General features: G+C 47.0%; 1 protein-coding gene across 5 annotated transcripts in view; it reads left to right on the top strand.

The window, feature by feature from the left end:
• Positions 1 to 16,127, top strand: part of LOC147099964 (A-kinase anchor protein 13-like) — a 482,784-nt gene that overhangs the window by 36,445 nt on the left and 430,212 nt on the right. The window lies entirely within an intron of this gene.

Below are 16,127 nucleotides of genomic sequence, written 5' to 3'. Positions count from 1 at the left end.
TTTTAAAGGGAGAAGTTTCTAGCTACGATTAGTCTTCATGTGTGCAGGTACAATTACAGGGGTGTCATTGCCATAAATTGGGTCAAGCTTTGTGGAAAAATGAACTGCAGTTTTTTTTGTGTGTGTTTTCTCTTGTCTTCCCCCCAAGCTGTGACATGACAATTCCTCATTGAAGTTGTAGGACTTGCCCTTTTGGATTTTTGGAGTTCTGTAATTGCAGCTGATAGTACCTGCACTGTTCCCCCGCCTCCATCTGTACTGTGCTGTACTGTAATAAGAGGTTGTCAAAATTACAAATGTTTTCGGGAGAATATATAATGAAAGATTTTATTGCAGTGGTTAGTCAAGCGGTAAAAGCGGCCATAATAATAAGAATATCATTAGAGGAGCAAAGGGAGAAGAAGTTGTTTTACGTAGAGAGTAATGGAATGCTTTACACAAGTGGCCTTTGAAGCAGAGACCACACCATCATTTAAAAGGAAATTGGATTAAAAGGGCAGATAAATGGGTTACGAGACCATTTCAGTTGAAGGGCTAGCCCCGGCACAGGTGTGAATGGCCTAATTTTGCATGGTAATGCCTGATATCTAGAAATATAATATTTCTTATTTTTGTTTTTGCTTTGCTGATGGTGTTGTGACAAGATAAGGATCTTGGGCCTTTGTCGTGTTGTGCAACTATTTGCACCTTTTTGAGATGTGCTGGTCACCTGGACTCGGCCATTTGATGCTTCAAGGATTGTGTATGGACATGGAGTTGAGGGAATCGAACTGCCAAAGTTGTCCTTTGGCCATCCAGTTCATGATGGTGAAGAACTTGCACGCGATATTTTGGATGGACAACTTGGTAGAAAGCCAAGAAAGGGGCATAGTGAAAGTCATGGTTTGGCAACATCAAGCAGTCCTCTGATGACATTATTTTAACTTGGAGCCTATGACAGATGAGACTGGGTGCAACCTTGTTGACACTTCTGTGGCTTCTAATCCTCTAATGAAGATTAATGGATGGACTGTATTTTGCTCCATGTTACTGAGAAATGCATACTAGAGCTGTAATGTACCCCTGTGCACCTGTTCTCTAATTTGCATTGATACTGTAGAATATTAACCCATACTGTGGTGCTTACCTGCAAAAGAGAGGGAAAATTGGTCCATAGTCACTTCTGCTTGTCTCTAATACCTCCTGGTTGTCTCTGGTATGTTCTGCTTGTCTCTGGTATGTTCTGGTTTGCTATTGGGAGCATGGTGGTGGTCGGGGATCAGTGGACAGTTTGCACAATCTACAGAGGTGGTTCGAACCAGGTGGCTCAAGGATGGGGGGGATAATCATTTATCATTGTGCAGTACACACGTCTGCTGCATATATGACAAATAAAATTGAATTGAAAAAAAAATTGAATTGATAATGAACAAAGTAAAGGAAGTACTCGTGCAGCACAAGTCACGAGATGCATCTTTGGCTATATTGCATCATTTCATAAAACGTTAAAAAATTCCTCTACAGATACACGTTTTGAGGAGTTTCCAACAGTGTCTTGTAGTTTTGTTATACCAAGTTGTTGAATAAGTCAAACCTGGTGAATACCAGTCCCAGATGGGGAGTAAACTGCTGCATTTAATAGAACTTTTTAAAATTCTTTTGATGTTAATCATGAGCTCTTTTGTTATTTATTTTTAATCAGACTATGCAATTCTGCAAATTTCTCAGTAAGTGCTTTGCTGTTGTGCAAAACTCCCCATAAGTGAGGAATTCTCTGCTGTTCTTTCAGGTGGAGCTGTTAATCTGCTAAAGCATATCGTTCAAATCTGTTTACTGAAATCTGTAGGACCCGGACTCAAATTCAGGCTCATCCCGACAGATGAAAATCTACTGGCTGCAACAGTCCTAGGTGAAAGGAGCTTGTGTAGTTCAAAACTGGGTTGCTATTTGGCATGGCTTGACAGCAAAAACTGTACTAATTTGTGTGGGAAATGGACAGATGAGGTACTGGTTTAGTAAGGAGCTGCTAGTCCGAGGTTAGACAAGGGTAGGATTTCACACTATGCCTCCCTGCTCCATTGACTTCACGTGTTCACCATTCTCTGTGTAAAGTAATTACAGGAAACTCTTTGGTATCTGGGACCGGGATGGTGCCGGTTGATTAAAAATTCTGGATGACGGAGAGGGTTATCCACCGAGGTTATTTTTAACAAACAAAAATAAAAAAATCAAGAAATGTGCAGTATACAGTAATTGGGTACCCCCGGCAGCGCGGGAGAGTCAGGCCCCTGTTATTGAGGTGTTCGGACTTCCGACAGCGCCAAGAAGCCGAGTAGTGGCTGTTTGGAGAACTACCCCCACTGACTAACTCGGCCACCGCGGGAGACTCGGACTCGGCAACATTTCCAGTTATTGAGGTGTTGTTTTCGGAGTATGAATTTTGCCGGTTAATAGAGAATTACGGATATTTAGGTGCCGTTTACGAGCGTTTTCTGTAACTCTATACTGGCTGTGCACCTTCCCTCTTCTAGGTTTGAGCCCATGTCTCCTGGTTCTTGAGTTTGTGGTACTCTCTAAACATTTTACTGGGTCTCAATTTATCTATGCCCTTCATATTCTTGAATGTTCAAATAATATATCCCCTTAGCCAACTTTTCTTTAAAATTAACAATCCCAGGATCTTCAATCTCTGCTCCTAGTTCAGATGGTGTCAGTTCGATTGCCCTTTTTTGCACTACTTCTAGCCCTTGGATACCTTTGCTGTAGTACTCAGAAGTAGCAACCCAGTTTTGAACTACACAAACTCCTTTCACCTAGGACTGTTGCAGCCGGTAGATTTTCATCTGTCGGGATGAGCCTGAATTTGAGCTCGGGTCCTACAGATGTCAGTAAACAGATTTGAACGATATGTTTCAGCAGATGTGGCTGTGTCATTACCATGTATGGACTTATTATCACTTCCCTAAGATTTGTTCAGGGAGGGAATTCGGGTTTAGGGCCTAGCCAGATTAAGTCATGGCCACAATGGAGGAGCGCAGAGATCTTGAGGTGGGGGGGTTGTAGGACTGGAGGAGGTTACAGAGATGGGGAGGGGCGAGGCCGTGGAGGGATTTGAAAATAAGGATGAGAATTTTAAAATTGAGACATTGCCAGTCTGGGAGCCAATGTAGGTCAATTAATATTTACTTCTTAATTGGATGATTCTGCCTTTTTTAATTGCTTGTATGTCTGACTGAGCAAGAGCTTGATCGAATAAATACTCTGCACTCCTTCCTCCTTATGTCAGTCTTGATTGTCTGGCCGTACAGGCCTGATAAATGATTGTCTCTGCGTATTTTGTAGCATGGCCCTTGTATTTTAGAAAAACAACCCTTGAGCTTTCCAAAACTGAAATATAACTTGCCCGTCTATAGTAATTGAGGGCAGATTTACTGCACTCTAAACTCTCAGCTCCACGGTAGAAATGCTTCCAACGAGTTTAATGGCAAAGCACTTTAGTCTGACAATTGCAGTAAACTTCCTGCTAGCGCGGTTTAAGCTGTATTTTCTCTGTTTGCCCCAACAGACATGGAGAATTATGGAAGGGGCAGTCAAGGTCAAGCTAGTTATGAAATAGTCTGTTCTACATCTCTGGGTGTGTGAGTTGTCCTGTGCTGTCCTGCCATCTTCCACAAGTCTGCATCATCCAAGTGCAGCTTCCAAGTTCATATTTTGATTTGAAACAGCTGTAAGTGTATGTTCTGTCACAAGCGAGTAATCTGAGCCTCTGGCGGTTTGCACGGGAAGTAATATCTGCTCCTAGAGAAACTCCCATTAAAATGAATTCCGTATGAATTGGGGATTAATGAACAGCCAAGGGCGTGCGTGCTGTTGTTGGGGAAAGTCGCCCATAAGCGGCCTTGTAAATTTTCTTCAATGTTGTACGTTACCTCCCCCCCGCCCCCCCCCCCCGCCCCAGTGCATTTTAGATAACAAGATTATGCAAGTTGAATTTAAAAATACAAAACGTTGAAAATAACTTGTGTTCCAGAAGCACTCCTCGCTTGAAAGAGCATCTCCTTGTGAAGAGGAGCGAGAAAGTTGTGGGGGATGGGAAATAGGCAAGAGACTGAAGACAAGGTTGATTGGATGGGTAAAAAGAAGGCGTTGTATTTACAGTATATGGGATGTTATCAGGTGTCTTGGAAATGTCCCAAAGTGCTTCACGTACAGTTATTTTACTTTATGTTTCAACCTTCAGCTTTGCAGCTTTGTATCGGTGGGAGTGTGATACAAGGCAAGCGACATGTCGAAGGGTTGAGCTCTTGTGGTTTACTCACCTCATTGTAACCTTGAGGTGCTACTTCCTTGAAATGTAATGTACCTGTGAACCCGAAAAATGTTCCTGCCCATCCCCACCCCCCACCTTTTCTTAAGGCAGTGAGTCTTAGTTGGGGGCAGTGCCAAGTGCACTGGCAGCCCTCTGATACTTTGCCTGGACATTGAGTGTAGGCAGGCTATTCCATCATGAAGGCCATCACAGCCGACCTTGATTCTGTCCTTGCCTGATGCCCATGTACGTATATTTTCCAGCATGGGCCACTGGACAGCAATGGGGAGCGCTGATTGATATCGTATGTATTATTGAGGAATACGATGCACCCTGTCCTTGGTGTAAACGTGACTTTACACTAGACTGTTTAAGAAAGTCAGCAGCACCAATGTGAGCCTTGGTTTCATAGAAAGAATTCTGAGAATCCTTGAACTATTTTGCGGGGGGAAAAAATTGCTTTAGCTGAAAACAGAAAATGCTGGGAGTCTATTAGTACCTGACAGGAGAGAAAGGACAGGTTGACACTTTAAGCAATAAGCACTTTGTCAGAATTGGCAGAGGAATTCTAGTGATCGGTTACCGGCTGTGCCTTTCCAATATTTTCTGCTTCTATCTCAGATTTTCAGCAAAACCCATTATCTGGTCATTCATCTCCTTGCTGTTTGTGGGATCTTGCTGTATTCAAATTGGCTGCTGCGTCTGCAACGATGATTACCCTTCAAAAGTAGTTAATTGGTTGTGAAATGCTTTGGAATGTCCTGAGAACATGATGCAAGCTCATTTGATTTCCTTTCACGTTTTGCAGTTTCTCTGATCTGGAAGAACCGGGTGATTTGGTTGATAAACCAAGAGTCTGCTTCAATGAAGCCTTCATTGTATTCTTGTTGCACTTGTTATGGAAAATGTGTTTTCATTTTTACATATTACTGTTGTATTTTATATGGATGCAGCATTTTTTTTTAGAGCATGCATTGATACGGAGTTCACTGTCGGTCTGGAAATTTAGAAACGGTCACTGCTGCAGGTTCTTCACTCCACACCGAGCTCTCTAATGGCAACTTTACATCGGATATACAGCACAGAACCAGGCCATTCGGCCCAACCAGTCCATGCCGGCGTTTACGCTCCACTCGAGCTACCTCCCGTCTTTCCTCATCTAACAATATCAGCGTAACCCTGTATTCCCTTCTCCCTCGTGCTTGTCCAGCCTCCCCTAAATGCATCTAGAAACATAGAAGATAGGAGCAGGAGTAGGCCATTCGGCCCCTCGAGCCTGCTCTGCCATTCAATGCGATCATGGCTGATCATCCAAATTCAGTACCCTGTCCCTGCTTTCTCCCCATATCCCTTGATCCCTTTAGCCTTAAGAAATATATCTAACTCCTTCTTGAATATATTTAATGTATTGGCCTCTACTGCCTTCTGTAGTAGAGAATTCAAGAGCAAGAACACTGACGTTGGTGCGCCTATCCTGCCAATGGATTTGCAGGATCTTGCGGAGGCAGCGTTGGTGGTACCTCTCCAGTGCTTTGAGGTGCCTGTTGTACAATGTCCATGTCTCTGAGGCATACAGCAGGGCAGGTATCACTGCTGCCCTGTAGACCATGAGCTTAGTGCTGGGTTTGAGGTCCTGGTCTTCAAACACTCTCTTCCTCAGGCGACCGAAGGCTGCACTGGCACACTGAAGGCGGTGTTGGACTTCGTCGTTGACGTCTGCCCTTGTTGACAGTAGGCTCCCGAGGTATGGAAAGTGGTCCACGTTGTCCAAGGCCTTGTCGTGGATTTTGATAATCGGGGGGCAGCACTGTGTGGCGGGGGCAGGTTGGTAGAGGACCTTTGTCTTACGGATGTTTAGTGTAAGGCCCATGCTCTTGTATGCTTTGGTGAAGGTGTTTACGATGGTTTGGAGTTCGGCCTCCGAGTGAGCGCAGACGCAAGCATCCATTGGCAGGATAGGCGCACCAACGTCGGTGTTCTTGCTCAGGCCAACATCCCCAGCATCGAAGCTCTGACCATGCTCAATCAGCTCCAATGGATGGGTCACATTGTCTGCATGCCCGATATGAGACTCCCAAAACAAGCGCTCTATTCGGAGCTCCGGCATGGCAAGAGAGCCCCAGGTGGGCAGAGGAAACGCTTCAAGGACACCCTCAAAGCCCCCTTGAAAAAGTGTAACATCCCCACCGACACCTGGGAATCCCTGGCCCAAGACCGCACAAAGTGGAGGAGAAGCATCCGGGAAGGCGCCGAACACCTCGAGCCTCTTCGCCGGGAGCAAGCGGAAGCCAAGAGCAAGGAGCGCAAGGAGCGCACGTCAACCCAAGCACCCCACCCACCCGCCCCTTCAACCACCGTCTGCCCCACCTGTGACAGAGACTGTAGGTCCCGCATTGGACTCGTCAGTCACCTGAGAACTCATTTTTAATGTGGAAGCAAGTCATCCTCGGTTCCGAGGGACTGCCTAAGAGAAGAGAGAATTCCACAGGTTCACCACTCTCTGGGTGAAGAAATTATATTATACTATTCGCTTCAACCACTCCCTGTGGTAGCGAGTTCCACATTCTCACCACTCTGGGGGGTGGAAAGAAGTTTCTTTTGAATTCCCTATTGCAACGCCTTTAGTGTACTGAAACATCCACCGTGCCTTCACCGTTAGAGGGGAGTGAAACAACCCTAACCAGGAGTCAGGAGAGGTGGTTTGAGGAAGCTTTTGAAGGTGGGAATAGATGTAGTTTGGCGGAGTGTTTTGGGAAGGGAATTCAAGTGCAGGGTGGATGACGATCGTGCCCACGGAGGACCAGAATTGGAAAAGTGGACGAGGCAAACCGTGGCTTTGGGCTGGAGCTGTTTGCAGAGGTGGAATGGAGCAGTTCCACAGAGGTACATTGAGGGCCCGAAAATCTTCCTGTCGATAACTTTACCAAACAACTGATGTGCGTACAAAGTGTGAAATCCCATTTTACGCCCAAGGTGATGTTATTGCTAAAGTTATGGCTAAGAGGAAAATCGACCCTTGCATATATTTGTCAGTAAAATTACAGGGTAGGGCACATATGTTCTAGTACAACAGCAATTAATGGAAGAAGTTACAAGATTGATTTAAAGGACAGCCTGCTCGAAATATTCAGCTGCTTTGTTGCTCCGGGCTGGGAATTGAATTGTCGACACTTATAAACTACTGCAGAACTTCTGTTCCTGCCCCCCACTCCCCCATACCAGCTGACATTGTAAATGGTTCCCTCTTGGGCACTGTACCCCTTCCTTTCAAAACATCCTCTCCAAAAAAAAAAAAAAAGTTCCTTTTTGATGCGGTTGACCACACCATTCTCCTCCAACTCCTCTCCTCCACTGTCCAGCTCAGTGGGACTGTCCTTGCTAGGTTCCATTCTTATCTATCCAATCATAGCCAGAGTATCTCCAGCAATGGCTTTTCCTGCCGCTCAACCATTAGCTCTGGAGTCCTCCAAAGACCTATCCTTGGCTCTGTCCTTGTCCTCATCTGCATGGTGACAATATTCGATGATATGGGGTCAGTTTCCGAATGTATGCCGACAACACCCAGCCCTATCACTTCACTCCCTCTCTGAACTCCTCCACTGCCTCTTTGTGGTCAATTTGCTTGTCTGACATTCAGTCTTGGTTGACCCACACTTTTCACCAGCTAAACATTGGAAAGTTTGATTTCACCCTATCCATAATTTTACCAATAAAGGCAGCTTGCACGTAAAATGGGGTTTTCCACCTCCAGACCCAACCATATCAATGCTCTCCTGGCGGGTCTCCCATTCTCCACGATCTACAGACTTCAGCTCATCCAAAACTTTGCTGCCCATATCCTATCCTGCACCAAATCCTGTGCATCAAACTCTGAACCCATGTCCCGTACCCACCTCCCTGGTCATTGCCTTGGGTTGAACCAGGCCGTTCGTAATGCTGCCATCCTATTTGGCCCCCAGCTGAGCTTCCTTTGCAATATCCTCTCTATCACAAACCCAGCTACTTTTACCCCTGTAACATTGCGCGCCTCTGTCCTTGGCTCAGCCCATCTGGTGCTGAGACTCTCAACCATGCCTTTGGCACATCTAGAGTCGACTATTCCAGTGTTCTGCTGACTGACCTCCCGCCCTCCACCTTCCTGTAAACTTCAGCTCCTCCAAAAGTCTGCTGTCCATATCCTATCCAGCACCAAGTCCTTCTCCCCCATCATTCCTGTCTAAGGTCACCGTCTCCCAAACCCTCCAAATATTAAATCCTCACCTGTGTGTTTTAAATCTATCCATGGCCTTCCCTCTTCTATCTCTGTATGGTCTCCCCAACCCTACAAACTTCAGAGAACTTTGCATTCCTCTGACTCTGGCCGTTTGTGCATCCCTCTCTTTCCCCGCCCCCCCCCCTTTACCCCATTATTGGCTGCTGTGCTTTCAGCAGCTTACGTTTCATGTTCTAGAATTTTTTGCCCTAAGCTTCTCCTTTTTAAGACTCTCCTTAAAACTCATCTCTTTGACCAAGCCTTTGGCCACCCCTCCTACTCTCCTTATTTTAGCTCTGGATCCATGTACGCCTCCATGAAGCGTCCTGGGACGTCGTTCCGTGTGAAAGATCCTCGACAAATGCAAGTTGTTGCTCAAAAGGTTTGAGGAGCAGTGAATCAAAATTTCTCCGTGTGATTCCTTGGAGAGAATATATTCTCCCTTGGTGAATTTATTCTCTCTGTCGGGAGGTAGCAGGTGGGAGCAATTTTGAGATTGTGAATTAATCACCGAGGAAGCATGTTAGCTTAAATTTGTTGTTTGTTTTTCCCTGTATTGGTCTGGATATTGGTACTAGCTCACTATGAAAACCCTATTGGTGCTTGAAGCTCTGGAAAATGCACTCGTTGAGGGCTAATAGAAATTTTCTGTTAATATGCAAATGATATGCAAGTTGCGCGTCAGTTTGGCTTGGTTGGTGGTAGTCTTGGCACTCGGGCAGTAGGTTATAGGCTTGAGCTAATTCAAGCTGACTGGAATGCAGTGCTGAGGGAGTGCTGCACTGTAGGAGGTGGGCTCCCTCAGATGAGGCATGAAACTGAGACCCTGTCTTTCTTTCATTCCTATGTCATGTGCACGTGAAACATCCCGTGGCCGTACTTGGAAAAGGGCAGGGAGTTCTGCTGGTGTCGGGCCAACATTCCGCCTTTAGTCAACACCGCCAAGCATGACTAATTAGGGATTCGGCTCCTTTTGCGGTTTGTGGGACCTTGCTTGTGTGCAAATAGGCTAACGCATTTACCTGCTTAACAGTGATTGAAAGTAATTCATTGTGTGAAGTGCTTTGAGACACACTGAGAAAGTGATAAAACACCATATAAATGCAATTTTTAATTGGAGTGTGCTGCACCTGTTTCAGGAGGACAGCAGTATACTGGCCTCTCAATACAGTTATCCTCTCTCTTTACTTTTATGCCCATCGGTAGCTTGCAAGACCCATGAAGAGTTTGACATTCACAAGGTAAGTTGGCCTGTTTATTTCGAAGGGCAGTTCAAGACTAGGAGAGTAGTGTTCAAGTATTAAAAACATCTTTGACTTTCCTTTTCACCCTCCCCCCTCCCTCAGAAATTTTGATTATCGTTTGTGATCCAGGGGTTTGCTCACGTGGGTTTTTTGGTGTTCTTGTTTCGATTTTTTTTTGAGGTGGGGAGAAGAAAATTCATTCAGAGCACTTCTGTGACCTATTCCAGCAACTTAAATACACTGATGGAAGTGATGTACTCCTGTGTGCTGGTTCTACTGACTTTTTACCAACGGCACCTTTCTTCCCCAGGGAAGAAAAAAAACTACGAGGTAAAGGGAAGGGGCCTGTAAACTGTGTAAAGTAGAAGTTGTCTGAAAATAGCCAAGTTATTGCTCCGGCCTAATTGCTCACTTCCTTCTGTGTGGTTTTCTCCTCCTGTCAGTACAGCAAATAACCCAATGCATTGCGTTGCCTCTCTTTACAAAGCGGTACAGTCAGCGGAAGACACGAACCCATATTTATTCCGGCCTGTAATTATAGGCTCTCGTACTTCTGTTTTCCTCCAATTTCTTTCACCCCCCCCCCCTTTTCCCCCTTTCTGTCTCGAAGGTGCTGATTCATAGAATCATAGCCGTTACAGCAGAGAAAGAGGCCATTCGGCCCATTGCACCAGTACTTTACTCTTTAACTGGAACTTTCTTACTGGAACCTCATTTCCCTGCCCTTTCCCCATGTCCTTTTTTATATTCTCTGTTTCATACCCTTTTAAATAATCTCTTAATCTCTGCCTCAAAAGCCATTTGCAATCATTCATTCTGTATTCTAACGACTCTATGTGGGGGTGGGGGAGAATTCTTCTAATTTGCCTTCTCATTTTTCGAGTTATAATCATGAGTCGATGCCCCCTCGTTACCAATTCATCAACCAGTTGAGACAATCTTTCACTAATTACCCTCTGAAAATGATTATGTTGAAAGCCTGTTAGATTTCCCCTGAACCTTCTCTGTTCCAGTGAAAAAAGGCCCTATTATTTTTTTGAGCCTTTCTTCATAACTATAACCTCTCATTGAGGATTTACTAGAGTGATACCAGCAATGTATACTTTCTAGGGTTGTGATATGCTTCCCATTATGAAGTGCCCAGAACGGCGCACAGTCCTACAGTAGCCTATTCAACGTCACCATTATATTCAACGCTCCAATGTATAAAACCCAGAATCCCATTTGCCTTTTCCACCTGTACCTGCACCACTTAAAGATTTGTGTAGCTGCGGCCCTCTGGTCCGTCCTTCCCTCCCGTTAAGGACCTTACTGTTTCGGTTAAGCTCCTGCTGCCTCCAGTGGGTTCTGTCCGTCCTCCGGAATCTCAGCCCCAAGTGATTTGCTCTTCACGTGTGAGGCTGGACGCTGAGTGTCGGGCGGTTTCGGGGTGCCGCCATGGCCAGCTGCGCCTGGTTTACCCTGCCCCCTCAATACCCCAGGGCACTGAAGCCACTTGTAGTGAGTTCTCCCGTTTCTAACCCTTCACTTAATACTGCTTCATTTCAATTGTGAATTGTTGCTATATTAAAGAGTAATTTTGTGTGTGTGTATATATATTTATTTTTAGAATCAGTTTTACTTGAATTTAGTCCAGTTCTTTGCAACTTATGCCAAGTGACAAAATATGAAAGGAAGGGTTAATTCATTTTTGAATATTTCTCCAGATTGTGTGTTGTATAAAGAGTAGGAGTGGTCACTGGTGATTTTCTGAAGGGTGTAAGTTATTTTTAATCCGGTGGATCTCGTGGTGATGATTGTGGGTGGAGGGAATGGGTCGATGGCAGGCTGTGCCTGAAGGGAGCGAGTGGGGCGGGATGCAGGACTGGTAGTGGTGGCGGTGGGCGGGATTGGGTGATCGCATCATGGGATTCTTACGAAGCTGGCAGACAAGTTGTTCTATAACACAAGTTGGTTTGTTTCTATTTATTGCCATGCAACCAATGCCAGCCATACAATTAGCAGTACTCTGGTTAGCAGGGGCCATTCAGTCAGACAACTGAGATTCTACAGTGCTACCATCACATAGACATAGAACATAGAAAAATAGGAGCAGGAGTCGGCCATTCGGTTCTTCGAGCCTGCTCCGCCATTCAATATGATCATGGCTGATCCTCTATCTCAGTACCATATTCCCCCTCTCCCCATACCCCTTGATGCCTTTTGCGTCTAGAAATCTATCTTATTTCCTTAAATATCACACTTCATACCGACACATTACTTTTGAAATCTCTCTCCTTTAAGGCCCTCCTTAAAACTTACCTTTTTGACCAATTTTTTAGTCACCCTTCCTAATATCTCCTGTGGCCTGTTCTAAATACTTGTCTGATTCTGCTTCTGTCAAGCGCTTTGGGATGTTTTCCTAAGTTCGAGGTGCTATACAAATGCACCTTGTTGCTGTAATAGTAAGGTTAGATACGTCCTCTGTGAACCGTTCACCACTTCTCTCTTTAACTGTGACCCTTGTACGTAATGGGTACTAATGTAGAATGTCACTTAATTTTGGAAATGCTTTAAATGTAGATCTTTTCTGGGAAAACTAGCGATTGATGAGCCAATCTGAGTGTAAATTATGTAATAGTGCAGAGTAACTTCAGTGTGAAACTGTTTGGGAAGATGCAAACTATTGCTCGGGGTGTCTTCCAATTCTCTGGTACAGTTTCAGTTCCGATTCGAGGCACATTCATGATATTTCTTCATGATCCTATTTCGGGAGAGCGCTATCTGAGCACGACATTCTCTCTTTTATCCTGGGGAGGGAGATCTCTCGATAGGCGCACTTGTATTTGGAGCCTCACAGACAGCAATTGTGCGGGACTGATGTCCTGCATTCTATTACAAAATCTGCCTTCATTCCTCTTCTTAGGCAGTCCCTCGGAACCGAGGATGACTTGCTTCCACACTAGAAATTAGTTCTCAGGTGACTGAGTCCAATGCGGGACCTACAGTCTCTGTCACAGGTGGGGCAGACGGTGGTTGAAGGGACGGGTGGGTGGGGTGCTTGGGTTGATGTGCGCTCCTTCCGCTGTTTGCGCTTGGCTTCCGCTTGCTCCTGGCAAAGAGACTCGAGGTGTTCAGCGCCTTCCCGGCTGCTTCTCCTCCACTTTGAGCGATCTTGGGCCAGGGATTCCCAGGTGTCGGTGGGGATATTGCACTTTTTCAAGAAGGCTTTGATGATGTCCTTGAAGCATTTCCTCTGCCCACCTGGGGCTCTCTTGCCGTGTCGGAGCTCCAAGTAGAGCGCTTGTTTTGGGAGTCTCGTATCGGGCATGCGGACGATGTGGCCCATCCATCGGAGCTGATCCTCAGGAGCACAATCGCAGACTTGTATATTGTTGGGAGAAGGGAGCCGGGCCTGTTCACACTCTGGAGTTCAGCTGACTGGGAGGATACCCATCCCCTCTACCAGTGACTGTACTCTTATATGGTGTAAGAGTGCTGTCAAGACACTCTGTTTGGATGTGTTCTTTCTCTCTCCTCCCCTTCCATGTAGAATGTCATAGTCATAGAGATGTACAGCACAGAAAGAGGCCCTTCGGCCCATCATGTCCGCGCCGGCCATCGAGTCCTGTCTACTCTAATCCCATTTTCCAGCACTTGGTCCGTAGCCTTGTATGCTATGGCATTTCAAGTGCTCATCCAAATGCTTCTTGAATGTTGTGAGGGTTCCTGCCTCTACCACCCTTTCAGGCAGTGAGTTCCAGATTCCAACCACCCTCTGGGTGAAATTTTTTTTCCTCAAACCCCTCTAAACCTCCTGCCCCTTACCTTGAAACTATGCCCCCTGGTTATTGACCACTCTACTAAGGGGAAAAGTTCCTTCCTATCTACTCTATCCATGCCCCTCATAATTTTGTACACCTCAATCAGGTCCCCCCTCAGCCTTCTCTGCTCCAAGGAAAACAACCCCAGCCTGTCCAGTCTCTCTTCATAGCTGAAGCGCTCCAGCCCAGGTCGCAGGATTTTGGAAATTCTTTAAACTCCACTCGCCAAATCGTGGCCAGAAGCTTCAACTATTCGAACTCTGCTGGAGCGGCTCTTGCCTCAGCTGCTTGGCAAGCGTGAATCAGCGGACTTTTTATTAAGTTTACTTCTCACTTTACTGAGTGATATACCTATCAATTCGTCCAATGAAAAGCGACGAGTTAGGAAAGTAACTATAGGTTTTTATTGACTAAATAACAGAGCCCACCCTCATGGGTGATCGGATTCAACAAGGAGGAATACCAGCCAGTCGACTACCTTTATACCTGGGCAGGTAGGTGGAGCCATGGGCGGAGTCAGTGATGGTCAGCCCAGGTATAACAGTGTGACAAGAGGCGACCTCGTATAGTGATACAACAGTGAGAACAGTGATAACAATATAACAGTGATAACTATAGTGTAACGATAGTGAACGATAAAAGTGGTTTACCACATTCACCCCTTCTTTAGATTTGAGTCCGGCGGGGTGAAGTGCACTACCAGTTCTGGTATGTCAGTCTGTCCGGAGGCCTCGTAAGCCTCTCCGATCGTCGCAGCGGCGGTGTTGCATTATCCGGTGTTAATGCTGGTGTCTGCGTGGTCGGCGAAGGCTCGTGGGGTTCCGGCATGCCGTCTACCTGGGCTGGAATTGGGGGGGTGGTGGGGGGGGGGGTAAAGGTGGTGTCTCCGGAGTGCCCGAGGGTGCGAGGTCTCGTAAGGAGACAGTATCCTCCCGCCCGTCTGGGTAAGCCACGTAGGCGTACTGGGGGTTGGCGTGCAGGAGGTTCACCATCTCGACCAGGGGGTCCGTTTTATGGGCCCTCACGTGCTTTCGCAGCAGGACGGGCCCCGGAGAGGTCAGCCAGGTTGGTAGAGTGGTTCCCGTAGTCGACTTCCTGGGGAAAACAAACATTCGTTCATGGGGGTGGCGTTAACGGCAGTGCAAAGTAGTGACCGGATGGAATGCAGCGCTGTCGGGAGGACTTTCTGCCAGCGGGAGGTTGGGAGGCCCTTAGACTTTAAGGCTAAGATGACGGCCTTCCAGACAGTCGCGTTCTCTCTTTCCACCTGGCTGTTCCCTCGGGGGTTGTAGCTGGTGGTCCTGCTTGCTGCAATACCTCTCGCTAGTAGGAACTGGCGGAGTTCCTCGCTCATGAAGGAGGAGCCCCGGTCACTATGTATATAGTTCGGGAACCCGAACAGGGCGAAGAGTTCGTTCAGGCATTTAATGACCGTGGTACTGGTCATGTCTGGGCAGGGGAAGGCAAAGGGGAAACTGGAGTACTCATCAACGATGTTGAGGAAGTACACATTACGGTCGGATGACGGTAGGGCCCCCTTAAAGTCGATGCTCAGGCGCTCGAAGGGGCGGGTGGCCTTGATCAGGCTTGCTTTGTCCGGCCTATAGAAGTGCGGTTTGCACTCGGCACAGGTCTGGCAGTTCCTGGTCATGGTCCTGACCTCCTCGATGGAGTAGGTCAGGTTGCGGGCCTTAATGAAATGGTAAAGTCTGGTGACCCCGGGGTGGCAGAGGTCGTTGTGGAGGGTCTGAAGTCTATCAATATGCGCGCTGGCGCATGTAATTCGTGAAAGAGCATCAGGGGGTTCGTTCAGCTTACCTGGCCGGTACAAGATCTCATAATCGTAGGTGGATAGCTCGATTCTCCACCTCAAGATCTTGTCATTCTTGATTTTGCCCCTCAGCTTGTTATTAAACATGAAAGCGACCGAACGCTGGTCGGTGAGGAGGGTAAATCGTTTGCCTGCCAGGTAATGCCTCCAGCGTCGTACCGCCTCCACGATCGCCTGGGCTTCCTTCTCGACCGACGAGTGTCGGATCTCAGGGCCCTGTAGGGTCCTTGAGAAGGCCACCGGCCTCCCCTCCTGGTTAAGGGTAGCGGCTAGGGCGAAGTCGGATGCATCGCTCTCCACTTGGAAGGGGATGGACTCATCCACTGCGTGCATTGTGGCCTTGGTTATGTCTCCCTTAATGAGGGAGAAGGCCGCGCACGCCTCCTCCGTGAGGGGGAAGGATGTGGACTTCATGAGGGGTCTGGCTTTGTCCGCATAATTGGGCACCCATTGGGCATAGTAGGCGAAGAGTCCCAGGGTTCTCTTAAGTGCCTTAGGACAGTGGGGGAGGGGTAGCTCCATGAGGGGGCGCATTCTTTCGGGGTCGGGGCCGATGACTCCGTTCTCTACTACACAGCCGAGGATAGCAAGGCGTGAGGTGTTAAACACACATTTCTCCTTATTGTAGGTGAGGTTCAGCCGTTGGGCCGTACGGAGGAATTTCTCCAGATTCACATCATGGTCCTGCCGGTCGCGGCCGCAGATGGTG

The sequence above is a fragment of the Somniosus microcephalus genome, chromosome 27 (genome assembly GCF_052327205.1).
Source record: "Somniosus microcephalus isolate GS21.2 chromosome 27, FLI_Smic_1.0, whole genome shotgun sequence".
Classification (NCBI taxonomy): domain Eukaryota; kingdom Metazoa; phylum Chordata; class Chondrichthyes; order Squaliformes; family Somniosidae; genus Somniosus; species Somniosus microcephalus.
The sequence above is the reverse complement of the archived record's forward strand: the minus strand, read 5'-3'. Positions and strand labels throughout refer to the sequence as shown.